This window comes from Culex quinquefasciatus, chromosome 3 (assembly GCF_015732765.1).
Source record: "Culex quinquefasciatus strain JHB chromosome 3, VPISU_Cqui_1.0_pri_paternal, whole genome shotgun sequence".
Taxonomy (NCBI): domain Eukaryota; kingdom Metazoa; phylum Arthropoda; class Insecta; order Diptera; family Culicidae; genus Culex; species Culex quinquefasciatus.
The window spans coordinates 52,550,053-52,577,789 of NC_051863.1; the positions used below are offsets into that span (position 1 = coordinate 52,550,053).

The 27,737-nt window shown below is 37.2% G+C and overlaps 1 protein-coding gene across 13 annotated transcripts in view; it reads right to left on the reverse strand.

The window, feature by feature from the left end:
- LOC6051066 (TLD domain-containing protein 2) overlaps positions 1–27,737 on the reverse strand; it is a 349,738-nt gene that overhangs the window by 157,220 nt on the left and 164,781 nt on the right. For 5 of the 13 annotated variants that reach the window (XM_038263621.1, XM_038263624.1, XM_038263635.1 and 2 more), the window contains exon 1: positions 14,970–15,753. The exons of 3 other annotated variants lie outside the window; for them this stretch is intronic. The gene's annotated coding sequence lies outside the window, so the exon portion shown is untranslated. Of the gene's footprint in view, positions 1–14,969; positions 15,755–27,737 lie in introns of those variants that run through there. 5 more of the 13 variants (XM_038263634.1, XM_038263633.1, XM_038263625.1 and 2 more) reach the window with 2 other exon arrangements.

The following is a 27,737-nucleotide window of genomic DNA, read 5'->3' on the forward strand; positions in this document are numbered from 1 at the left end:
CGAGCTGCCCTAAGAAGGTGAGGGAAATCTGTCGGGACGTACCGTGGTGGAGCGAAAGCCTGAGCAGTCTCCGCAAGGAGGCTAGAAGGCTTTTCAACAGAGCTAAGCTCACTTCCGAATGGGATGCCTACAAAGCAGCCCTAACGAAGTATAACGCGGAGTTGAGGAGAGCCAAAAAACTAGCCTGGCTAATTTCTGTGAGGACATAAGCTCGATGTCTGAAGCAACCCGACTCCAAAAGGCGTTGTCAAAAGACCATTCCAACGGTCTAGGACAGGTGAGAGACGAGCAAGGCACTCTCACTGTCACAAACAAGGAAACACTGCAAGTACTCATGAGTACGCACTTTCCAGAATCAACTGAAAGAGAGGAGGATGCAGCTAGTACCCGGACTGCGAATGGCGTATGGTGTCGACCATCAAGAGAGTCAGTCCACCTAGCCCGTCGAATGTTTAACCAGTCTTCAATCAGATGGGCCCTCGGCACATTTGAACCACTGAAGGCTGCAGGACCCGACGGCATCCTTCCAATCTTTCTCCAAAAAGCAGCCGACACCATAATGGCTGAGTTGATCAACTTACTTCGAGCCAGCTTCACCCTGGGCTACATCCCTCGAAGCTGGCGCAAAGTTAAGGTGATCTTCATACCTAAGGCCGGCAGAAGTGACCCCACGATGCCAAAGCCTTCAGACCCATAAGTCTGACAGTGACGCTGCTCAAGCTTATGGAGAAAATCACGGATAACCACATCCGGGCGGAGTTCTTGAAGGACTTCCTTTGCATAAACACCAATATGCATACCAAGCGGGCAAATCGACCGAAACTGCCCTACACGCGTTAGTGTCACGTATCGAGAACGCACTGAAATATAAAGAATCTGCACTTTGTGCTTTTCTTGATATTCAGGGTGCCTTCGATAACACTTCGTACACAGCCATCAACGAAGCGCTCCGGTCGAGGAACGTCGATGGAACAACTGCGAGCTGGATTCATGCTATGCTTACGAGCAGAGAGATTTCAGCATCGCTAGGAGACACATCTATCACAATAACAGCAGCCAAAGGCTGTCCGCAAGGGGGAGTACTCTCTCCTTTGCTTTGGCTGCTGGTGGTAGATAGTCTTCTAAGAAAACTTACACTACTCGGCTACGAAGTCATTGGATATGCTGACGACGTAGTCTTAATCATCCGGGGGAAGTATGACGGAACGTTATCGGACCGTCTACAGTCAGCTCTAAACTGCACCATGTCGTGGTGTGAGCAGGAAGGGCTGACAATAAACCCCAACAAAACCGTGATAATCCCGTTTACTAACAGGAGGAAACACGACCTTAGGCCGCCTACCTTGAAAGGAACCCAACTGACCTTCAGTTCTGAGGTCAAATATTTAGGAGTAATCCTTGACAAAAAGCTGAACTGGAATGCACATCTGGACTATGCGGTAAAGAAGGCAACTACTGCTATCTGGGCGTGCAACAAAATGCTCGGCAAAACCTGGGGCCTTAAACCGAAACTTGCATTCTGGTCTTACACCACCATCGCCCGACCTAGGGTAACCTATGCGTCGACCGTTTGGTGGCCGAAGACTGAACAGAAGACATGTCAGTCGAAGCTGACCAAGCTCCAACGACTGGCATGTCTCTCTGTAACGAGTGCAATGAAAACAACCCCCACCGCGGCCATGGAAGCCATGCTATGCATTCTGCCTTTACATTTACATGTGAAGCAGGAGGCAGCGCTTGGCGCTCTACGACTACAACGGTGTAACAACTGGGTGGAAGGAGATGGAACGGGTCACTCGCGGATCGTGAAGGCTTTTGACATTTCCCCCCTTGCAACTTCAGTCTCGGACTGCATGGAGGTGAGGCTCAACATGGACATTCCATATGAGGTGATTGAAACAAATCGCCAAATGTGGAGTAATGGAGGACCTACACTTCCAGAAGGAACTATTCGTTTCTTTACGGATGGTTCAAAAATGGGCACTTCTACTGGAGCTGGAGTCTTCGGTCCTCGAACCAGGGAAACCATATCTATGGGAAAGTGGCCTACCGTTTTTCAAGCAGAAGTGTATGCCATACACATCTGTGCGAGGACGTGTATTATGAGAAATTATAGACACGCAAAAATCGGTATTTTCTCGGATAGCCAAGCTGCACTATTGGCATTAAAATCCTCTAAATGCGAATCCAAACTTGTTTGGGAGTGCGTCGCTTCCCTCAGGGAACTTGCTTCTCGGCATAACAGAGTCATGTTGTTTTGGGTCCCAGGGCACTGCGGCATTGAAGGCAACGAAATGGCTGATGAACTTGCTAGACAAGGCTCATCAAACATCTTCGTGGGTCCCGAGCCGTTCCTTGGAATCTCAAAAAGTGCCGTGAAGCAAGAAATAACTAATTGGGGACAATTGCAAATCGCTTCAATCTGGGGCGAGATGCGAGGATTGAGACAAGCTAAAACTTTTATCACTCCAAGTCCTTCAATTGCCAGGAAACTTCTTGGCTTAAACCGTAGGGAACTACGAATACTGCAGGGCTTCTAACAGGACATTGTCCTGCCAGATATCACCTGCACAAAATCGGCAGGTGGCCTAACAACCTCTGTCGTTTTTGTTTAACTGAGCTGGAAAGCTCGGCACATTTACTCTGCTTCTGCGGAGCACTTGTGTCTCGAAGGCTGCGGTTCTTTGGATCGCACCTTCTTACGCCGTACGATGTATGGCACCACACCCATCCCAAGAAGGTCATACAGTTTATCGACTGTATTGCGCCGAATTGGGATAAACCATGTCTGCAAAATAACCCTCGTCTTCCGATCCAATGGATACGAGTAATTTGTAGTATGGACAGTAACCAGGGTACATCACAAAAGATAGCCTTCTCAGGTGGTCGCAGTGAACTTAACCCAATGCCCATTGGGCAACAAAAAAAAAAAAAAAAAAAAAAAAAACATGTATAACATGACGACGAAGTTGACTTAATAGCTGTTGGCCACCATTGCTAGTACCAACCACTAGAGTCTTCCTTTTAATTACAAGGACTTCGCCACCCTGGGCTCTTAAGGGGATACATACACGTAGAAAATCACAAAATTTTATAGGACAGACTATTCGTTAAATCCACTCAAAAGATGATTTTCAATCACTCCTGAAAGTTTCATGAAGATATTTCATGAATAAACTGAGTTAGAGATGATTTAAACTCAAAACTTTGCCATGCGTAAAGCGGACTGTCAAACTTTGAGAGCGTTTTTCTCTAAACCCCGAGTTGATTTACGGGTGCCACGATATCTCGAGATGGGATGGACCAAATTGGCTGAAATTTGTGGTGAAGACTCTCAAGATGTATCCTGTGTGCATGATGAAGCCCAATTTTCAAAATTTGCTTGTTTAAAAAATACAAAAATCAAAAACTAACGGTTTTTTATATGAAAAACACAAAAATATTTTTATCTTTTTTTTAAATAAACTTTTTGAAAATCGGGCTTCATCATGCACACGGAATCAATTTAACGAGTCTTCACTAAAATTTTGAGCCGATTTGGTCAAGACAGTGTTGAGATATCGTGGCACCCGTTTTTTGAAACTGCTAACTTAAAATTGCTATATCTCGGCAATGATGCAACCAAATATCTTCAAATTTGTTTTGTTAGTAGGTGAAAATGTATATTTTAATGCCCTGAAAAAAGAATTTAAAAAAAGTTGAAGTGTGTGCTCATACTAAACTCTGACTTTTTTGCCGATATACATGTATGTAACCCCTTAAGTGTTTGAGTACGGCACGGAGCGACGGCGCCGGATACCCATATTTACACAAATAATTTTAGAGGGCCCGTCGCGGGATTCGAGCCAGCATCCTCTGGATTGTGAGCCAGTGCGCGTTCTGATTGATCCACACGGGCGGGACGAACATGACGGGTTTTCTTTAAAAAAAAACACTCTTTTCACTATCACTATCAAAATGTTTTTTTAGCATAACTTTTAAAGTTTTTAACTAAGCTTCATAATTTTCAATAGAAACTTATGAGACCCCAAGATGGATCGAATGAGGCCAAAACAATTAAAATCGGTTCAGCCAGTGCTTAGATACTTGAGTGAAAAATTTTCGGTACACACATCCACATCAAACACACACACACAGACATTTATTATGTTTTTGATTCTGAGTCGATATGTAAATACGGGTCCAAATAACCCCCAGAAAAAATTTGAGCCCTATCGGAGAACTTTATTTTTGTTTATTCTCTTTCGAATAGATTTGTTGCCTTCAGCATATAAATTAAACCAAATTTTTTGCGCTGATTCCGCTTTTGCATTCAAAATTACTTTCACGAAATAGAAATATTTACAAAAAATAAGAACATAACATAACATCAACTAAGATTGTAAATACCAATATTTCAAAACAGAGTGACTCAAAATACTGACCATTTTGAAATTAGACGAAATTTGTGTCCAAACCCATCATATCACATATCACCCATTGTTGGAAAAGAGTGAGGAAGGCACCAACCAAAAAGGTGGATTAAGTTAGTTTTTTATGTAAAATTACTCAAAGAAGACCCACATTTTTAACATGCCAAAATTCAACTTTATTTTGCTGTGTGGGACAAAAGTTTCAATCGAGGTTATTTTTTTCATGGAGAAGAAAATTCAAAATAAATAACAAGATTTTTTTAGTGATTCCTATCATAACTAAACTGCCCCTGATCGCATAAATGTCCCATATGCATTTTCATCGATTTCGAGTTATTGATGCAGTTTGGTTCAAAATGGTGTGCTCTTTCAATAGAGCCTATAACATCCAGTACTTTGTTCTAGAAATCAGACAGAAATCCAGTTATGTATGGGACAAACTTCAAATGCGTTTTTCTCAGATTGCTGTTTTTGCATATGGGACATTAATGCGAACATGGGCAGTAAAATTATCTTAAGCGTGATTAGACGAACCTCGTTTTGAAAAAATAAAAGCCAGTGTCTACTGGGATTGAACCTAGACCAACTGGAGTACCGACTCTACCGACTCCGTAATCACGAGCTGTCAAATGTTATTAACCTACAAACCGAGTCATCGTAACACCCAATAGGAAAAATACTCCCAAGAAAGTAATAACCTGTCAACCAAACCCGAAAAATTCAAGTTCAAAACGATGCGACCGGTTCCGTTGACAAATAGTTCGTCGTGGCCAAAGTGCCCTGACCGCTTCGGGAACTGGTTCCGAGAACCACCGCCGCCGCCGCCCCGTGCAGCGAAACGAGATTTGTAAACAAAGAGCTAAAATTTGAATTTTAATTGCTGGCATTCTGGCTTATTTGTTGCGGCGTCCGACAATCCCGCGTGAGGAAATTAAAATACGTGGAAGATTTGCCTCCTCGTTTCCGCGTACACAAGACGCGGACATTCCAGAGTTCGCGGTGGTCCAATAAAATGTCACATTTTATCGTCCTTGCGCGACGACGACGGCGACGGGCCCCTGTTCTGGCCATGCTGAGAGGGGCTTGACAAAACAAAGTAATTAACGTTTGTATTGTTGGATGCTGCTGTGGTTCGGTGTCATTTTGGCAGGCAAGTTCGGCTAGATTAGTGAGTGGTGTTGGAAAGATCAGACCACCTAACTGAACTGACATTTTGAAAGTATGCCAAACAATATTGATCACTTCTGAAAGTTTCATCAAGATATTGATCACGCCTTCCGTAGAATGGAGAAGTAAATGTCGACCCTTAGTGTCAAATTTGGATCATTAGGTCATTCTAGGTTAGAAGACCAAAATGTTCAGCAAATGAAGAAATGAATGTGAAAGTTTCAGGAGTCCAAGTCGGTGGAGTTGAAAATTTCTGGAAAGCCTGAGTCCGAGTGCTTTGGAATTATTGATGTAAAATTTGCTTATTTTCATTATATTTTGACGTTTTTTTTTTAAATTCAAGAACCACCCCATCAAAGCAATTGAATCATACCTGCACAGATTGCCACACCTCAACTACAACAACATCCACAGACATCGGAAGCGTCTGGCCGCGCCACACCGGCGTCCGTGTCTTTAAACATTTATTTTTAGCTCCGAAAGTGCAGTGTTTTTGTTTTGGCTTTCGCTTCGCAAAGTGCAACGTTGTGCAGCAGCAGGTGAGCAACGAACCACGGGAAGACAAATTACAGTCCCCGCCACGTTATAATCAGTTTTTTGTGTGTTATTCGCGAAAATTAAGAAGAAGCAACTTGTTTCTTTTGGGGCCTCAACAAACATTTCAGAAGGGCCAAAGCTTAATTGTTAGAAATCATTTAAAACCAAGAATTCAGATTCGTGTATGGGATAAACAGCTCTTTGACGTCTTTAGTTACGCCCTTTTGCATTATTACTCCCCAATTGGCACGAGATGAGACTTGTTTCGCGCGAAAAAGCAAATGAACCGCGCATTTCAATTTGTAACAGGTTGCGCTGGGTGTAACGCGAAAATTGTTGCGAAGCAACAACTTTTTTATTGTTTTTCAAAGCTAATTTAATGTCAAGGTTGAAGGAGCCCAACCGTTACCGATGGTCACGTACGCCACTCGCCGCGATCACCAACAAACATGACTAATTGAGAAGCCTGATCATCACCGTGGCAAACGCAGCAAGGTCATCGCGGTATTTGGCAGGTGTCGATGAACTGGTCCCGAGACGCCAGACGAGGCGTTGTTCGTGGAACTTTTGTCATGCTGCCAGCCTGTCTGTCAGAACACACCATCACTTTGCGCACGTGTCAAATCAACTGTGTTACGCCATGGAGAGTGCTGTTTTTAGGTGACCCACCGATTCTAAGAATTACCTATTTCTAGATTGACCACACTGAGATGTCTCGAGAATCTCGGAATCTGCATCGCTTGATACGTCTATATCGGACGCCGCGGATCTAGCGGCGATGACGGCCCGAGATTGTACATCAACAATACAGATTTAGCACGTGTTGATACATGCGCTCTGACTTAGAGTGTGCAGCAGTGTTGGTGGCAGCGCGCTCAGCAGCATGATGGATGTCAACTACCTCAAGGTGGACATCCCGCCGGTGTAGCTTGCGGTGAGCTGTAGGGTATTCAAGACTAACAATGCATTCTCGGACTAGATTTTTAGAGCCGATGGCGTCGGATATCTTCACTCTCATTTAATCATAAAAATTTGGTAATTTGGTTTTGAGATTTTTGTTTAGTTTTAACCCAGTAAAAACTCGACAATTTGAAAGTTGATGTCAGTAAACGCATCAGTTTCGTCAAGGTATGATAGATTTGAGCTTCCTGAACACGCTACAATCGCCAGAATTGAATTTTAGTGAATAAATAAAATTGTAAAATTGGTTATAAATACTATGAAATCTCTCAAATTAAATTCTATCGATTGTAGCGCGTTCAGGGAGCCCAAATCTATCATACCGAGTTGTGTTATTACTGTAGAGATGTTCAACGATTCTCTCGGTAATTCGAACTGTACCATTTGACATTTGGCAGTTATGTACTTCCACGGGTCGAGTAAAGCTTCTAAGTTACGATCACTCTAAAATAATGAAGGTCAACATACTCAGACATCAGACAGCGGAGATTGTAAGACTTTACTCTCGATCCGAAACATCTGTGAACATTTAACCGAGTCATCACTTCATATTTCCGTTGCTACCGAACACGGCACAATGTGCTGACAGTCGAGAGTGTGTGTTTTTATTTCGGTGCCACCACCTGTGTGTGACACTTGAGGGTTTCGCCGTACTCTGCTGTTTTATGTTTACTGTTTGTTTTACCTTTACGACAACGAGGTTGCACGACTCAGCTCGACGGCGGTGGAAATCGTCGATTTCCAATCGGCCTTCACGGTTTCACGGTTTTATTTATGGGACCGTTTCGCACGACCGAAAATTGATGAATCTTGAAACTGGGCAGTAAAGCTCAACTTGGCTATCGAAAATCAGCCCATGAGTGACCACTTATCACGCGACGACGGTGATCCGATGCAGGAACCAGTTTCTTCTTGTTTAAAGATCCATTAAGCAAACCCATTGATTAGCCTCGCGATTGATGATCACCACCGGACTGTGCCGGCTTGGCGCTAATGCCGCTACCGCCAATTATGGCCAATTATCTGCCGGTGATCTGGCAAATCTTGGCACCTAGTTGGGTTGACACGCCGTTCAGCGTCACTTGATCGTAGATCGGTGACAGATGATGCCCGATATTGGCTGTATTTGGGATGGCGCTACAACGATACCATTAATCTAGTAAGATGTGGAATCTGCTGAAGCCAAGTTATAACATTACAACTTTTCTTCACAAGATAGATTACTATCAAGTATGCAAAGGATAACAAGATAAATGATAATCACTTTAAAAGTGACACATTCGTAGTAATCCCCCTCAAAACATTAATTTATCGATTCACCAGGCAACGCACCGCAACGCTGTGGGAACCATTCCTCATTTTGTTGTCCCCGAGGTGTAATGACTCTCTAATGAATCATATACTGAGCCCAGTGAGTTGTGCGACCTCAAGATCGCATCGCTGGATACTTTGTTGCCTGAGCCTGGTGGTCGAGATGATCGATTTCGGCGCAGCCGCGCAATCGACTCATAAATCTCCGCAGGGGTGGAGATCGTGATCTCATGTCCTGCGAGCGTCGATGCAAGGGGGTAGTATTCAAACTACGTAACATTGAGCTCGCTTTTGAAATTTTATTGAAGGAATCGTTATAACGTCACCTATGGTCGATCCGTAAGGTGCCAATATCGATGAATAATAATGCTCCAACATGCCAACGGCCAAGGCATGTAATTAACAGGTCAAAGCCATCCGGCAACAGTCTGCTTTGGCTTGTCAGCCCGGTCACCGAAAAGTGCATACATTAAAGGTCTCTTTGACCAATCAGTGCAGGTATCGTCGAGTTGGTGTTACTTGAGCTCGATTTATTGGAGTTTTTAAGTTTTTACTACGGTAACTGAAAAATCAATTGAGGAAAATTATGAAAACCTTATAAATTATTTTTAAATTAATCATTCGTGCCCAAATCAAGGTTAAAGAGGTTATTATGAATCCAAATTTGATTCATACATAACTGAGCTAACTAACGAAATTTTGGATTGCCACCCTTAGGTCAATGGTCTTTGTCAAAAAATGAAAAAAGAAATTGAAATTTCAAATCATAAGAAATATACTGAAATCAATAGACTGTTTATGTAAGAGCAAGACTCAACTTTTTAGAATGCAAAAAAAAAATGATTCAAGTTAAAAAAGAAGATTGAATCGTGTGTTCAGATTGTCAAAATTTTAATGCTTGCATTTTAGTTTTTAAATTTTGCAAAATAATTCAATGTTTCAGAAGTTTTGTAATGTAAATAAAAATTTGAATTGGTATTTGATCTTAATAAGCTGTCAAAAAATCTCTGTTTTCATAATATTTGATATTTTTTCAAGCTCAAAATCATAGAACAAGCTGAAAAATATAAATTGGTGACAATCTACACTTCAATCTTAACAAGGACGACATTTTATTAATAGCTTTAAAGAAATTAAAAATTGTTTTTTTTTTGTTCTTTGTTGTGCTTTGGATTTTAAATGAACTACAATTTTTAATTTCAATGTGATTCAAATCAAATAATAGTGAACATATTTCTTTTATATATTTTTTAAATGACATGACTAGACAAGCTCGAAATTTTTTTTTGAAAATGTAAAAAAAAACAAAAAGCGACAACAAATAAAATGATACCAGCTAATGTAAAATTTTAGACATGTTTTGAATTTCTTGTTTTATATAAAACATATTTTACAATTATCTTTATGTTACTACCGCCAACTATTGAAAATCGGGACTACAGTCTAAAAAGGAAACAGGAGATTTTAGAGGAATAAAATTGAAATTGTATGCTAGGAATTGTTTTGTTCTGTTCCTGTTTTAACCGAAGTCATTCAAAACATTATGCAAAAAATGGCTTGAATAGCTGCCTCAATTCGTTACATTTGTCCTGATTTGCCCAAGATGCCGGTATTTGATGAAAAATAATATAATAGTATATTTTTTTTCAAAATTTAAAATCCTTAGTATACGTAAATATAATCCCCATTCTTAAAAAAACATAAAAATTAAATAGAAAATATTTAAAGCGCTAAGCATTTTGCTGAACTGTTAACTAAAATTTTAACAATTTTCTTTACTAAGCCAAATTGATGGTCTATGTTGAATAAAATTTTTAATGCTTTAAAATTCGTATCGATTAGTATGAATTCAACTGTTCATCTATTTCTACAATCAAATCTGAATCTTCAGACCAAAATTTGTTTTTCTTTTTCAATTTCGGGAATTCCCGAGACAAATTATACAAAAATCCCGGGATTCAGGAATTCCTGGTTTTAGAAAAATCCCGGGATTTTTGTCTCGGGAATTCCCGGGATGGACGCATTACAATTGATTATCATAAGAATTCGGCTTCTTCAGCACACTTTAAGTATTTACATTTCGATCTTTAAGATATTATGGAATGAAATTATTCATTTTTGGTGACAATTCCAAAATGTTTCAAAAGCACGCTCAAAATGTACGAAAAAGTTTTGTTTTATTAGTTGTGATTTCATTTAAGTATTTTAAGTAAACAAAACTGAATAAATTTTCAGAATTTTTCTAAGGTACCGGGAGCTGGAGCAAAGCAGAACAAACAGCTGTTGAAGACATTAATAGTTTTAAAAAATCATGTTAATGTAACTTTTGGGAATGCGTACAGCTTTTATTTCAAAGAATGTGTAATTTTACCTATAAAAATGTTTAAATTTACCACTCTGACCGTGTAATGTCACTTTTTTTTAGTAAAAATTGAGGTAATATTGCATCATAAAAGAGGTAATATTATCCTTCCAATTTAATACCTTTCAAATTTAATGCAAAAACTGTGTAGTTATTGCACAAAATTTTTGTATTTTTAATTGTTATGTTTAAACAGGCAAAGAACATCAAAAATAGTAAACCGATTTCCAAATTTAATGCTGTAAAATCTACTGTCCTTATTAAGACTGTATTTCCCGATTTGGTCCAGTTGATGGTCGTGACTTTAAAGGAGATAGAAGATAATTCAAAAAATATTGCTTATGCAAAACACAAAATCTTAACTTTAAAAAAAATTATTCTTTTCATTGTTTCTTTTTCCTATATTATTTTTTTGTTTTTTTTTTCAGACGTTGTTAAAGAAAAAATTACATTTTTTGGTTTCAGTCCTTTTTATATAATAAGGAAAATAATTCATTCATGAGAAATGTTTCTAAACTAAAGCAAACATTGGAAAAATAATGGTGGGTAATTTAAAATTCAAAGCACGACAATGTACATACAAATTTCAAAATTTAAGATGTTTTTAGCTTATCCGAAAACTGAACTAATTTCTGTCTCAAGTTATGACCATAGTTATATTTATGTACTTTTTTAAAGCCGGATCTCCCTTATTTGTTTGTAACGCTTTCCGGATCCATCAACCGACTATTTGTTGGAAATGTAATCGAGAGACCTTCCAAACGAGTCTGAATCTGGGGCAACCCTGTTTATGTTATGATGTACATTAAAAAAAAAATAATTCAGATGAAAAATATTTCCTGATCAATTTTTAGAAAGTAGAGTCACATAGGTGGATTAAGTTAGTTTTTAGTTATCAAATCAATCGGAAGCAACCCGCTTGGTGCAATGCGAAAGTTTTATTTTAATTTTATTTTTAACGCTCAAAATAAAAAGAAGTTCAATTTTGAGCTTTGGAATTAACTGGTCTCTTTTTTGATGGCGTCTAAAGCGTCAAAGTAAATTTAGAATGTTTAATTTGGCGTTATCAGAAAATAGTCTCAATATAGAATGCATAAAGAAAATAGTAATAATACAGTGGAACGTGGATTTAGAAATATGAATATAATTACTAAAAAACAAAACAAAACCTTTGAAAATAATGGCTCTCTCATTCAAATATGCTTGTACAAATTTCTGCAAAGACTTGCTTAACCGTTGAGTTGCAAGCAAATGCATTCCAACCACCTGCACCAACATCAGTTATTGCATAATGCAACCAATCCAAATCCCCGCAATGTGCAGCTCCAAACTCGCAAAGAAGCTCGCAACCACTATCAGTTCGGTCAACAAGGTGCAAATATTGATTCCAGCCCGTGTGCACTCCGGCTTCCGGCAAAACCACTTCTGTACGAAGGCACGGTGCGTTCGGCTAGTTTGGCCCAAACCGGCTAAAACCGGCCTCCAACTTGGCCAACAGCAACCTGCCTCAAGTTACGACGGTAACCGGAGTGCCCCTTTTTGGAGTATTTGGAGGGTAACTGTTCAAAAGGGCACATTGAAGATTTGAATCGCTTGATTAAAGAATTGCTTGCCACATGCTCATGCGCCCTAACGAAAGGTTGCGCTCGATTTTCACTTCGTATTTGGTCTACCCAGCACTGCCGATGCGGTCTTCAAAGTGGGAGACACCAGCTGATACCAATGCGTTTGTATTGGGTAGTCAACACGACACCTTTCACCCGGTTGTACGTTCCATACTAGTTGGTATTGGTGGCAGCCCCCTTCTGGAGATGTCTGGGGGTCCAGATCGCCACCTAACGTGCGCACAACCACGTGCTCCGCGCGAAGGGATTGGTGACTGTGCACATCAACAAACACGCAAACGAGCACTCGCAAGTGCCAATGATCTGCGTAGCAAACTGACCAACCGGTGATGATGATGCAGATGGTCTTGGTAATGGTGTTTGTCTAGCACGGTTTTAGAGCTATGAGCTCTGCGAAACATACCAGACAGACACTGCTGCTGCTGGTAACCGTTTGACGTTGTTGAACGCATGCCAACCGATACAGGGTTAAAGTCCAATGCGCGTTGCAATGCTGCAGTGTAGAGTGTGCAGTGGGTTGGCATCGGATTGCCGATCACTTGCACTTTTTTCATTGATGGAAACAGGTGGTTAAATGGCTACCATTCAATTGGGTGTACTACTGATAATATCTTCAAATTTAATTTGGTAAAATAACAGCTTTAGCTAGTCCAATTCTTTACTCTAAGAAAGAGAAAGCTTAATCACACGAAAAATGAACTTCTTAATTTACCCTCCTAGACCCACCTTCACGTTCAAAAGTTATGAGCACTTAATGTTTTTAATCACTTTGTTGAGGTCGAATCTAGGATATTTTTATGAAAATGATGTCATCATAGGTACAGCAAGTAAGCTATTGTTGCCATTCGATGAACGAAAAATCAAAAGACCTGTCATATAAGCCGAAAATATTTAAGATCTGATAACCCTATCAAAAGTTATGAGCACTTAAGTGTTCTTCATACAATTTGCTGAGGCCGGATCTCATATATTTTCATGAAAAAAAGAAGAAAAAAAAAAGATCGATGTGTAATTCAAAGACCTTTCGAATAAGCCAAATAAATTTAAGAACCTTATCAAGCCCTAAAGAAAGTTTTAACCACTTAAAAGTTGTCCGGTTTCGTCATGCGATGTGGTGGAAACATTCGAACTCACCCGGATTTCGATGGGTTTTTGCCAACGAAAATTCCCTTCAAATTGCCCTGTATTTCAGACCAGTCCAGACTCGATTATCCGAAGCCTTGATTATCCGAAGTTTTGGATGGGACTTCGAATAATCGAATCATGACAAAACAATTGTCTTTTTCGTATTTTCTTACTTTTAACGTCAAATTTGAGTCCTGCAACCCCAATTTAGTCAAATTTTAACATTTTGTTGCCTTTTAAATTAAAAAATGCATTTTTCTCAATATGTCATCACCGCCATTTTGGCCGCCATCTTGGATTTGAAAGTTAAACATAATTTCAAATTAGTTTATGGGTCATATTCAAGCTCAACAATCAAAAATAAGCCAACGATAAACTTTTTTTTTGTGACTCGAATATCCGGAGATAAGATTATCCGAAGTGATTTTTTCCGAGGCCTTCGGATAATTGACTCTGAACTGTATAAATCATATCACAGAAAAAAAAATGAATTTTAGATGGTTTTGGAATTTGGTTGCATGAATATTACTTCTTTTTTGCGTTATTTTACTTAAAAAATGTGTAAAAATGTAAACCTGATGAATATTCATCAGACACTGATGAAATTTCACCAGTTCCTGATGTAATTTTACACATTTTTATTGACACAAAATCTGTCATCATTTCCTGATGAATATTACCATTTATTCTGTGTAGTCAACAGTCTAGCCCCCCTTTCAAAATTAGTCTGAAAAATCGAGGGGCAAAAAAAAATATTTTTGTAAAAAACTTCAAAATTTCCATGAAAATAGAAGTCTAATCAACTGAAAACAAACTAAAATGCATTTTTCTGCATTGATAATCATATTTAGCATGTTTGGGCTTGTTTAAAAATGTTTTGAATTATTATGAAATTCCAATGTACAGCACCGCAAAAATTTTATTTTTCGCAGAAAATATTTTTTTCGTGAATACTTAGAAATATTGGAAACTAATGATGGCAAAACAACTGGACAGGTGTATAATGCATTTTAAAACACTTTTTTTTTATTAAAATGTTGAAACCATGGCTCGTAATTTAAATTTTTATACTTTTTTTATTTTTTGCCCCCTTGACTTTGGTCAGAGTCGAAAAACAACACCGAAACCCCATCGTAAAACCAAACCCAATCACCACCTTTCTCCAGCCATGTATTGGTGGTAAAACACTTTACAATGTGCAACTCTGCGCACCACAGAAATAACTCCCGCTGTATTGGTGAAGTTGCAGCAAGTTTTTGCTTTCGCGAGCCACGCGCCCCTCAGTTTTGTTTGGTTTTTTGTTTGTTTTGAGGCAAAGTCCACTTAGTGACGAAGTCTTCAGACGGTTTTAGACTTGCAACGAATAAAAAAATGGCGATCATATGTTTCAAGTGCGATTTTTTTTGTTGTTTTTGGGTAAAACGAGCTCCAGCTGTATTGGTTAGTACTTGGTTTTTGATGGGGTCTTACTTTTGTCGTTCGTTGAAAAGGTCGAAGATCGTAGGCTCGTGCGATGATCACTTTGCTCAAACGGGTCGTCGCAGTACAAAGACTTGGACACTCTTCATGAATAGCGCTGCTGCTGCAGCTTAGAAATGGCGTCTGCACAACTACCAAAACTAGTTTTCAACACACTTGTTTCACTTGCACTATTGCACACAGGTTGCAAGCGACCTGATGTCGCGAAATTTTCGAAAAGGCGCACTTTCTTCTTTGCTACCCAACAATCACATTGCACACCGTTCAACCGATTTGGTGACGGCCCGCCCGATCACGATCACACACACGTACAAATCGCACAAATACATCCACAGAAACACCCCTGTTGGTTAATCTCGATCCTCAAAATTTCCGCGGAAAGGTCGACGACGGTATCACTTTCGCCATTTATGGCACCACTACAACATCGCTTTTGGGTTTCACTTTTTCGTTGACGGTTTTTTCTTCGTACCGATCAGAACCACGGGGTCGTCCGGGAGAGGGTCCCCAACGGGCCAATCCCGAACTCGAAAAAAACACAAAATTCCAAAAAAGCCTAAATCTGCCCAAAATCCAGAACCAACCAAATAAAATCACCCAAAATGATCACGATCGCTCTCGAAAGAAGCGCCGCACAACTACAGGCACGCACGCACTCGCACAATACACAAAAAAATAACAATCTGTTAAGACCCCCGCACGTTCGCGCACGAGACACACGGAGCACAATTGGAGACCCGCTGGCGATCGATAAAGAAACTCGTTGGAAACTAAACCGAGCGGTCAGGTTTCGAAAAAGTTTTGTACCACGAAGCACGCGCGCGCCCAGCCGGAGCAAGCCATGGATCGGGAAAAACCGAACACACGCGATCGATCGCGAGAGAGCCCGAGAGAGAGAACACAAAAGAGTTCTTCGCGGGTCGTCAAACCGGCGGTGTTGCAGCAGCGATTGGTGACGTGACGGTAGAGAAGGATCGCTCGCCACGGGTGATCGTGCGATGCTCACTCTCTCGTTTGCGATCGGTTGATAGCGTGAGTGATCGCGAGAGTGCAGTGGGTTACAGTTGTTGCAGAATTGATTGGTTTAATTATTGATTAAAAATAATAATTCGATGATGGCATTTTTTAAATTGGTAACTAATTTACCATCTTGTTCGTTTTTGTGATCAAAACTTTTAAATATTCCAAATTTATTGACAACTAAGTAAATGGAGACGGATGGTGTATTTAAAAGAATCGTGTCACCATGCGTTGCCATTAAAATTTAATCTATTTTAATCTCTTGCATAAGGGAAGTAAAAGCTTCTGTAAATTTCTGAGTTTTAATAAAATTACGATTAAAATAGATTTTTTCTCTGTTCGGTCTGATAAAGTACAGTCCAGACTCGATCGTCCAAAGCCTCGATAGTCTGAAGTTTAGATTATCCGAAGGTTTGTAAGTGACTTCGGATAATCGAATCACGATAAAAAAAATCGTCTTTTTTATTTTCTAACTTTTAACGCCAAAAAACGCAAAAAACGAAAAACGAAATTTAAAAATTGAAATAACAAGCCATGGTCTCAACATGCAAAATGCATGAATGCAAAAAGTGTTTTAAAATGCATTATACACTAGTTCAGTTGTTTTGCAACCATTAGTTTAAAAAAAAGTAAGATTTAACGATACAGTTATTTTAATGTATTTATTTTTATAATCTGCCTTTGAGACGGTTGAAAACTATTTTCTGTAATTTTGGAGCCAAAGTGCTTTCTTTTCGTCATTTCTCCAAATTTCTCCAGAAAATCAGGGGGCAAAAAATCTATAAATTTAAATTTTCGTTGAAAAAAATTGTGCAATTAAATTTTAACTGTGAAGGATACATTTAACAACGTGTTTTTTTTTTTTAATTTTTAACCAAAAAGAGCATTTCAATACGTTTCATAAATATTGAGTATTGGCACCACGCGCCATAAATAGGCAAAAAATCTGAAGGAAAACTATATTTTTGTTTACTGTTTTATTTAAAAATAAATTAAAAGCAGACTTGCAATTTTATTTTTTTTTTACCTGGACAAGCCTTATTTCAGCAACTATGTAACTGTCTGATCTACAAAGTTAATTAATGTGTGAAAAAATTGCTCAGTTTTTTTAAATTATTTTCGAGAATGTATTTTTTTAGGTATGCTTTCTTTAAGGTTTATAAATGAGCAGTTCTCTAGGATTTCGGTTAGTTTGTCCATATAATTTTCCATACAAATTTGGCAGCTGTCCATACAAAAATGATGTATGAAAATTCAAAAATCTGTATCTTTTGAAGGAATTTTTTGATCGATTTGGTGTCTTCGGCAAAGTTGTAGGTATGGATACGGACTACACTGGAAAAAAATGATACACGGTAAAAAAAATTTGGTGATTTTTTATTTAACTTTTTATCACTAAAACTTGATTTGCAAAAAAACACTATTTTTATTTTTTTTAATTTTTTTTATATGTTTTAGAGGACATAAAATGCCAACATTTCAGAAATTTCCAGGTTGTGCAAAAAATCATTGAGCGAGTTATGAATTTTTAAATGAATACTGATTTTTAAAAAAAATCGAAATATTGGTCACAAAAATTTGTCAACTTCATTTTTTGATGTAAAATCAAATTTGCAATCAAAAAGTACTTTAGTGAAATTTTGATAAAGTGCACCGTTTTCATGTTAGGTGACGTTTTTGAAAATAGTCGCAGTTTTTCATTTTTTAAAATTAGTGCACATGTTTGCCCACTTTTGAAAAAAATATTTTTGAAAAGCTGAGAAAATTCTCTATATTTTGCTTCTTCAGACTTTGTTAATACGACCTTTAGTTGCTGAGATATTGCAATGCAAAGGTTTAAAAACAGGAAAATTGATGTTTTTTAAGTCTAACCCAAACAGCCCACCATTTTTCAATGTCGATATCTCAGCAACTAATGTTCCGATTTTCAATATTAATATATCAAACATTCAATATTACGCCCTTTTAAAATGTTAGTCTTGATTTTAAAATTTTGAAAATATTATTTTCAAAAAGATCGGAAAATTTTACAAATGTTTCATATGAATATCGGACCATTAGTTGCTGAGATATCGACATTGAAAAATGGTGGGCTGTTTGGGTTAGACTTAAAAAAACATCAATTTTCCTGTTTTTAAACCTTTGCATTGCAATATCTCAACAACTAAAGGTCGTATCAACAAAGTCCGAAGAAGCAAAATATAGAGAATTTTCTCAGCTCTTCAGAAATATTTTTTTCAAAAGTGGGTAAACATGTGCACTAATTTAAAAAAATGAAAAACTGCGACTATTTTCAAAAAAGTCACCTAACATGAAAACGGTGCACTTTATCAAAATTTCACTAAAGTACTTTTTGATTGCAAATTTGATTTTACATCGAAAAATGAAGTTGAAAAATTTTTGCGACCAATATTTCGATTTTTTGAAAAAATCAGTATTCATTTAAAAATTCATAACTCGCTCAATGATTTTTTGCACAACCTGGAAATTTCTGAAAAGTTGGCATTTTATGTCCTCTAAAACATATAAAAAAATAAAAAAAATAAAAATAGTGTTTTTTTGCAAATCAAGTTTTAGTGATAAAAAGTTGAATAAAAAAATCACCAAATTTTTTTAACCGTGTATCATTTTTTTCCAGTGTAGTCCGTATCCATACCTACAACTTTGCCGAAGACACCAAATCGATCAAAAAATTCCTTCAAAAGATACAGATTTTTGAATTTTCACATATAATTTTTGTATAGACAGCTGCCAAATTTGTATGGAAAATTATATGGACAAACTAATGATGCAAAATGGCTTCTTTGGGCATACCAAAGGCACCAAAAAAGTTTCAGCCGGATTAAAAATACAAAAATAAAAAATGAAGAAAAAAGACGGATTTCGTAGAGAATTGCTCAAATAAAAAAAATCCTTTTTTTTTTAATTGGTTGTAAATCTGAATTTGTATCATGTAAAAAACTTCAAAAAATACAAAAAAAAATCATTAAAAAAATAAATTAAACAAAATGTTCTTTTGATTTTTAGCTAGTAAAAATAAATCATTTGCTTTAAGGATTCAAGTTGATCCAACCATGCGCTGAGCAGTTCTCTAGGATTTCGGTCATTCGATTTTTTTTGTATTTTTTAATCCGACTGAAACTTTTTTGGTGCCTTCGGTATGCCCAAAGGAGCCATTTTGCATCATTAGTTTGTCCATATAATTTTCCATACAAATTTGGCAGCTGTCCATACAAAAATGATGTATGAAAATTAAAAATCTGTATCTTTTGAAGGAATTTTTGATCGATTTGGTGTCTTCGGCAAAGTTGTAGGTATGGATACGGACTACACTGGAAAAAATAATACACGGTAAAAAAATTTGGTGATTTTTATTTAACTTTAACACTAAAACTTGATTTGCAAAAAACACTATTTTTAATTTTTTTATTTTTGATATGTTTTAGAGGACATAAAATGCCAACTTTTCAGAAATTTCCAGGTTGTGCAAAAAATCATTGACCGAGTTATGATTTTTTTAATCAATACTGATTTTTTAAAAAAATCGAAATTTTGGTCGCAAAAATTTTTCAACTGCATTTTTCGATGTAAAATCAAATTTGCAATCAAAAAGTACTTTAGTGAAATTTTGATAAAGTGCACCGTTTTCAAGTTATAACCATTTTTATGTAACTTTTTTTCAAAATAGTCGCAGTTTTTCATTTTTTAAAATCAGTGCACATGTTTGTACACTTTTGAAAAAAAAATTTGAAAAGCTGAGAAAATTCTCTATATTTTGCTTCTTCGGACTTTGTTGATACAACCTTTAGTTGCTGAGATATTGCCATGCAAAGGTTTAAAAACAGGAAAATTGATGTTTTCTAAGTCTCACCCAAACAGCCCACCATTTTTCAATGTCGATATCTCAGCAACTAATGGTCCGATTTTCAATGTTAATATATGAAACATTTTTGAAATTTTCCAATCTTTTTGAAAACAATATTTTCAAAATTTTCAAATCAAGACTAACATTTCAAAAAGGCCAAACATTGAATATTACGCCCTTTTAAAATGTTAGTCTTGATTTGAAAATGTTGAAAATATTTTTTTTGAAAAGATCGGAAAATTTCACAAATGTTTCATATTTCAACATTGTAAATCGGATTTATAGTTGCTGAGATATCGACATTGAAAAATGGTGGGTTGTTTGCGTGAGACTTAGAAAACATCAATTTTCCTGTTTTTAAACCTTTGCATTGCAATATCTCAGCAACTAAAGGTCGTATCAACAAAGTCCGAAGAAGCAAAATATAGAGAATTTTCTCAGCTTTTTAAAAAATTTTTTTTCAAAAGTGGACAAACATGTGCACTAATTTTAAAAAATGAAAAACTGCGACTTTTTTGAAAAGAGTTACATAAAAATGGCTATAACTTGAAAACGGTGCACTTTATCAAAATTTCACTAAAGTACTTTTTGATTGCAAATTCAATTTTACATCGAAAAATGAAGTTGAAAAATTTTTGCGACCAAAATTTCGATTTTTTGAAAAAATCAGTATTGATTAAAAAATTCATAACTCGGTCAATGATTTTTTGCACAACCTGGAAATTTCTGAAAAGTTGGCATTTTATGTCCTCTAAAACATATCAAAAAATAAAAAAAAAATAAAAATAGTGTTTTTTTGCAAATCAAGTTTTAATGTTAAAAAGTTAAATAAAAAAATCACCAAATTTTTTTTACCGTGTATTATTTTTTTTCCAGTGTAGTCCGTATCTATACCTACAACTTTGCCGAAGGAACCAAATCGATCAAAAAATTCCTTCAAAAGATACAGATTTTTGAATTTTTATACATCATTTTTGTATGGACAGCTGCCAAATTTGTATGGAAAATTATATGGACCAACTAATGATGCAAAATGGCTTCTTTGGGCATACCGAAGGCACCAAAAAAGTTTCAGTCGGATTAAAAAATACTAATATTAAAACTGAAGAAAAAAGACCGATTTCGTAGAGAATTGCTCCGCTTGAAACCGCCTCAATTCAAGTAGCTCAATGGAGCATTTCCATTCGAGCAGTTTTTGCTTTTTTCTACTATGTATTTCTTATGGAGCGAACTGTCAAAAACTGCTCGACTGCGGGTACTCCATTCTCAGTATGTAACTCAACAGTGCACGCTCTTTGCAAGCAGTTAAGTGGTTTGAGAGAGAGCAAAAGTTAGCCAAACAACAGGTGAAGCAGTTCGCGACCAATGACCACGACACGACACCACTCGAACAGTGAGAGAGAAAGAGTGAGAGTGAATCATTTATTTATTGTTTACACTTGCTAGAAGTACTCACTGCTTGTCTGCGTTCGGTTTGTGCGAGTTATGGGAAATTACGGTTTGTTTAGCAAAGTAATTATTAGCTATTTAAACGGTTCATTGATCTTTGAAAGGATTTATCTAAGAAATTATAAGATTGAGTTTCAACAATATTTGAATTTGAGTTTACTATCAAATAAATGTTTACTAAACGATATTCATAAAAAATATAAAGTTTTTTTTTTAAATTTTCCCTATTCTGTTTGTCCATCACTTAATTCAGCACGAGTTTCCCACCATCTTCCCAGGAGACTTGATACAAAAAAACACAAGGCCCAATGTCCAAAACAAACTCGAAACCGGTTCTGCGAGGCTCTCGTGTATTTATAAAATGCACTTGGCGATCCCAGTCATTGTGCGTGCCCAAAAAAGGGTTCCAGACGCGGCCCGCGAAGAGCTTCTTTTTTGGGCTCAGTTGGCCACGTTGCAGTGCGATTCTTTCTTTGTGGCATCATTGGCAACTCCAAAAATAACTTCCAGACTTCCAACCTGGGAACTGGTTTTGGGTTGTTTGTTTTTTCTTGTATTATGCAATTTTCGCTTCCTTGCAGTCAGTGGTCGGGGTGGATCTTTGGCAATCGTATGTGACTTTTGCACCAAATTAAAAAAAATTGAAAGCAAGTTTAGGACTCCATTTCAGCAATTTTTGTGCTTCAAAATTCAAGTTATTTACATTAAAAACTTGATTCTGACAAAAATTTAAACAAATGTTCTAAATATTAGCAGGGAGGCAAAACTGTTTTTTTTTCCTAATAAGGAACAAAAACAGGTATGCTAAAAGCTGTCAATAAAAATTCATAAACTTCACGTTGCTCACCAAGAGTAAGCGAGATGGAATGACGAGGCCGAATCCGATTTTGCATAAAAAATGATGTACCCATCAGCAGGTTCTGACTAATTGGATTTTAATTGTTACCGTCAAATTATACTTGGTTTGAACTGTAGGAATTTCAGTAGTTTTTTTTTTTTTTTTGAAGCTGTTGTTAGCTGTTATTTGTTCTACGTAAAGTTTTGCTATAAAACTATTTTAATTTTGTTAATGGCCATACCTTTTCCATTTTTAAAGACGTTGTGATAAAATTTCCAAAAAAGTGTTCACGTGGTGCATGAATGGTCCCTATTTAGTCCCGTTTTGAATTATTTCTAAGACTAGTTGTTTTAATGGCAACTAATCATAAGGGTGGTGAGGTTAAATTTTCCTTCTTTTATAGGTAGGGCCAGCGATTTTTTATTGCGAAAACATCTAAATTTGGTGGAATGCTAATCACAAAATATCAAAATTTCAATGGAATTTCATGCAACCCAAAATAATGTTTTTTAATACTTCAACGAAAAGTTATATATTAATTCAAAATTTGGAAAATTCAAACAAATTATTTTGAACACAAAATATTTAATAACTACTATTTTATTAGCTTGAGTCTACTAGAAAAACTAAAGTGAAATTTAATCAATTAGTTTTCAGTTCTGCAAATTTAGTTTTTTAAACAATTCAGTTACATTAAAATCAAATAGAACAAATATCATGCATAATTTCCAAAACAGAAACGTTTAAGAACGTATCACAAAATGCTTTATACATCATAACAGATTTGATACTGTCCAAAATTGGGAAAGTTTCAATGAGTTCAAGCACATTTTAATTTACTATTTTTTGCGTCTTTCCCTGGTTTCAAAAATACAAATTTTCGAAGGGCCAATTTTTTTCTCATTTGATTATAAATGTTAAAAAACGTTAAATAATGTTTTCTAAATACACTGAAACTCCGATAGCTTGACACCAACTGTTGTCAAACGAAGTAAAACGTAGTTTACTATAGATATTGTTTTTCCTTATTTTTTATTTTTAGAAAAAAATTACCTCCATATTGTTAAAGGAAAAAATCAAGAGGAAGTTGGAAAAACTACAAATAAAATTGCTATCTACTTATATTTTTTTATTATATTATGACATCGTAAAATTTTGATCTCAATGAAAAATACTCTTCTCGGTTATTGCAGATTTGAAAATATATTTCAAATTTTCCTTCTAGTAACATGTCCCTGTCCCACGATTTTTTACAGTTTAGTTACAAAACCAGGCTAAATAAGAATAATCTTTTATCTTGTTGGGGCAGTTGAAACCTTTTGAGAAAATGATTTTTTAAGCTAAGATGTGATAAAATAAAAAGAATTGAGCGGAAATGAGAATAAAATGTACCTGCTCATGGTGCCAGAACAACCATGGGGCAGGTAAATTCTGCAACTGAAAGCTTATAAATTCGGCATCTCTAGAGATTTCATTTTGCACAACAAGGAAAGCGTCTAATTTCCTTTGAAAATAGCTGTCAAGTTTTGCTCTATCATTTTTTGTTTCTATGATATGCTGCCCCTGATCGCATAAATGTCCCATATGCATTTTTTTATCACTTCTGTGTTTTTATTTGGTTCAAAATTTTGTGATCTTTCAGAAGAGCCTACAACATCAAGTACTTTGTCGTAGAAATCAGGAGAAAGTCCAGTTTTTTTGTGAAAACTTTACACGTAACCTTATGTATGGATCATCGAGATGACCAAGAGCTGTTTTTACATATGGGTAATTCTCCGCCAACTCACTCAACAGTTGCCCAGATGTCAACCATCGCTGCGCTCATTTTTGGTTCGCGGCACATTTTTCGTTTGTAGTGCTTTTCAGTTACGGAATTCGACAAAATGGTATTCGAAGCACTTGTAGAACTCGCCAACAGCAACATTTCTTAAGAACATTGTATAGCTGTAAAATTCATACGCAAAAAGTTACAAGAAGATTTCTGACCTCAGGACCAATGGTTCGCGATGCTTTTGTTTGCCTAACGCATTTTTGGCTGTAACTTTTTTTGTATTCATCAAAAATCAACACTTGTTCAGCAAAGTTGTACGATTTGGTGTGTTCTACAAGTCTTTCATACACAACTTTGTCAAATTCCGTAACTGAAAAGCACTATAAACAAAAAATGTGCCGCGAACCAAAAATGAGCGTCGCGATGGTTGACATCACTGCAGTTGCCCCGACCCCTCTTCGATTTACGTGAAACTTTGTCCTAAGGGAGGGGAGCGGTACGACCCCTTCTATTTTTGAACATGCGAAAAAAGAGGCGTTTTTCAATAATTTGCAGCCTGAAACGGTGATGAGATAGAAATTTGGTGTCAAAGGGACTTTTATGTAAAATTAGACGCCCGATTTGATGGCGTACTCAGAATTCCGAAAAACAGTATTTTTCATCGAAAAAACACTAAAAAAGTTTTAAAAATTCTCCCATTTTCCGTTACTCGACTGTAAAAATTTAACCCTGCAAAGTTAGAAAAAAACACGAAATTTTAAACTGAAAAATTTTGTTCTAAATGAAAAAATTACCCTTCTGGGTCAATGTAGATTCTAAAAGTACATTAAGTTTCCCATAAAATGACATGTTCCAAAAAATTTTACAATCGAGTAACGGAAAATGGGAGAATTTTTAAAACTTTTTTAGTGTTTTTTCGATGAAAAATACGTTTTTTTGGAATTCTGAGTACGCCATCAAATCGGGCGTCTAATTTTACATAAAAGTCCCTTTGACACCAAATTTCTATCTCATCACCGTTTCAGGCTGCAAATTATTGAAAAACACCTCTTTTTTCGCATGTTCAAAAATGGAAGGGGTCGTATCGCCCCTCCGCCACGAGATATCGAAAAACGGACCTCAGATTCGTGATCAGGGACGAAAGTTACCCCTTAGGACAAAGTTTCACGCAAATCGAAGAGGGGTCGGGGCAACTTTTCCCGATTTCGTGTGAGTTGGTAGAGAATTACCCATATGGGACATTTATGCGAACATGGGCAGTATGGTCATTTAAAAACAGAGGTTTTTTGAAAAATTGTCGTAAATCGCAAAACATTGGAGCGATGCCAAGAAGAAGGGGTGGTCCGATTTTGCTCAAATTTGAGATTCTTGCAGTTTCAACAGTAGAAACAACTCGGCCAAATTTGAGAATGATCAGAAAATTTCGAATTTCGAATTCGTACTTTTTTGTGTAGAGTTGGCGCGAAATTCCCCATAATACGTAATCCAATTAAGAATAAAAGCCTTTTTAATCCACATTTCCAAAAACCACCATTCGAGGTTGCAAATATTTGGTGTGAGTTTATGATCCTTTTATGTTTTCCCATTTCAAAAACCAATCTTGTTCAGATCATGTCCAACTCCAAATTAAAACAACGCTTCCTCAATTTCCAACATCCGAACCAATTTTTTTTGAGGGTATTTCCAATCATTCACCCAAATCTTCGCCACCATTCCGGGTCAACGTTCCGTCACTTTCCGTTTCATTCTGCATATAGCGGAAATCGTGCAAGAACCGTTCGAAGTTATGGCCATCCCCTTAAGGCACGGGGACTTGTCTGTTCGTGTTGTTGCACTTTAACACCCCCGGGGGGGTTGGCAGGAACCTCCACCGTCAGGTCGGTCATTTCGGAAGACAAATCGAACCTGACGTTTGATCGCGCGCAGATCTTGTTCGGGTCCAGAGAGGTCATCCGGATTTATTGCCCACGAGCAAAACTGTCATAAACGCACCACACACACACTCTCGTGTTGCGGACTTTTTTGCACAATTAATCCAAAACATGACCTGAAAAGGGGGGAGGGGAGAGGGGCGGTGGCTGTTGCCACCCGCTGATTCGATAATAAATGAATACATTAAGTGTTATTAAGGTAGCAGCCAAAACAGTCGAAAGCAACTCTCTGTAGGCAAAAAAAGGCCGAAGTCGTTCATGGAACCACTTGGCAGTGACCTTCGAGGGGGTAAAAATTTGAATCGAGTTGGACCAAACGCTGCTGTCGGCCACCGCTGCCCTGCTGTCGTAATTAAATGCAAGCCTTCCAATTATTGAATAATTAATACAATGGCAAGCGGTTACGAGAGGTTTGGAACCCCAAAGCAAGTCCCACGCAGCGTGGTTGGCACAGATTTTCGATTACGTTACAGTGGGTGGAGCTAAGAATCCCTTCAGTTTGGCTTTTGGTATCGTGAGTGTTTTTCAATGAGGGTTTGCATATTTTAGGTACAGATTGACTACGGCTTTTGAAATCATTCATACAGATATACATACTGATTTACCATATTCACAAATAATCTATACAAATATTGGCGGTTTCTCGGAATGCCATAGTTGTGATGTAATGAGACGTGGTTTCACTCAATTTGTTTAAAAAGCAAATAAACAATAGTTGCCTGGGAACAGGTTTGACCTGCTTTTATTGTTTTTTTGGTACTGTGCTACATATTTATTTCACAAAAATGGAGAAAAATATTTCAAGCACAAATCGTATTGAGCCTCATGGAGAAGTAAATAAGAAAATTAATTCACAACCTCATTTTTAATTCTTTTCCATCTTTTCAAAAGAAATATGGGTCTTTCCAACTCAGTCGTCACAAAAAAGTGTAAAATTGAAATCAAGGTTAATTCAAGTTCAAGTTGATACCATTAAAACAAGCTCGAATCTCGATATTCGTCAAAATCTGACCACCCCCTCCTTTTTGACACCACCCTAAATTTTCACCTTTTTGTATGTATTTTAAAATGTATGTAGAAACAACTCACTCATCGCCTAGCCATTCGTCGCCTATTCCTACCCACTAGCATTCATGAGCGAATGAGACTCGCAAGCAGCCAGTGAGTGGCCCGAACTGTTCACTCGTGATGTTTCTAATCTAATCTAACATAATCTAATCAGACCCTAGCGCAGCCAATCTTTCGAAGGGATCCTGGAGAGTGCCTTAGGTTAGATGACTTCTTGTCATTTATTAACATCTGTCTGCCCATATTTGAAAATTCGGCTATTATGCCAAATCAAGTATTCCGAGAAAAACGCGTTTTAGTGTTTGTGACAAAATCTCCGTCAAGGCAATTTCCCATAAGAGTGGCATATTAGCCGTTTGGTTTTTCGCATCGGCAGCCAAGTCCAAGCACTATTTCAGTAAAATTCAAGTTCCAGAAGATGCGTTGGAACATCCTCTACCACCTGGTGCTAATATCTCGTTTTTGCCAAAAGTGGATATTAGCCGTTTTTTCAATGGTGGGCAGTGTAGTGCGCCATTGCATCGGAATGCATTGAAACATCACAAGCGTTAAAGCGGCCAGGCCTACTGCATAAAGCCGTATCGCAGAGATGATTCGTAATTGGGTTGAGTTTGAGCACTGAGTGTTCGAACAACAACACAATTCTGAATCCACAGGGGAGGAAGAAGCGTGGGGACACACCGTCATGGCCTAGTGGTTAGCATTTTTGCTTACCAATCCAAAGGACGGAGGATCGAACCTCGCCTCAAACTTTGATTTTTAGTTCATATTCATCATTTAAAATTTATGTGTTCTTAACTTTCTCGTTGGGAGCAGA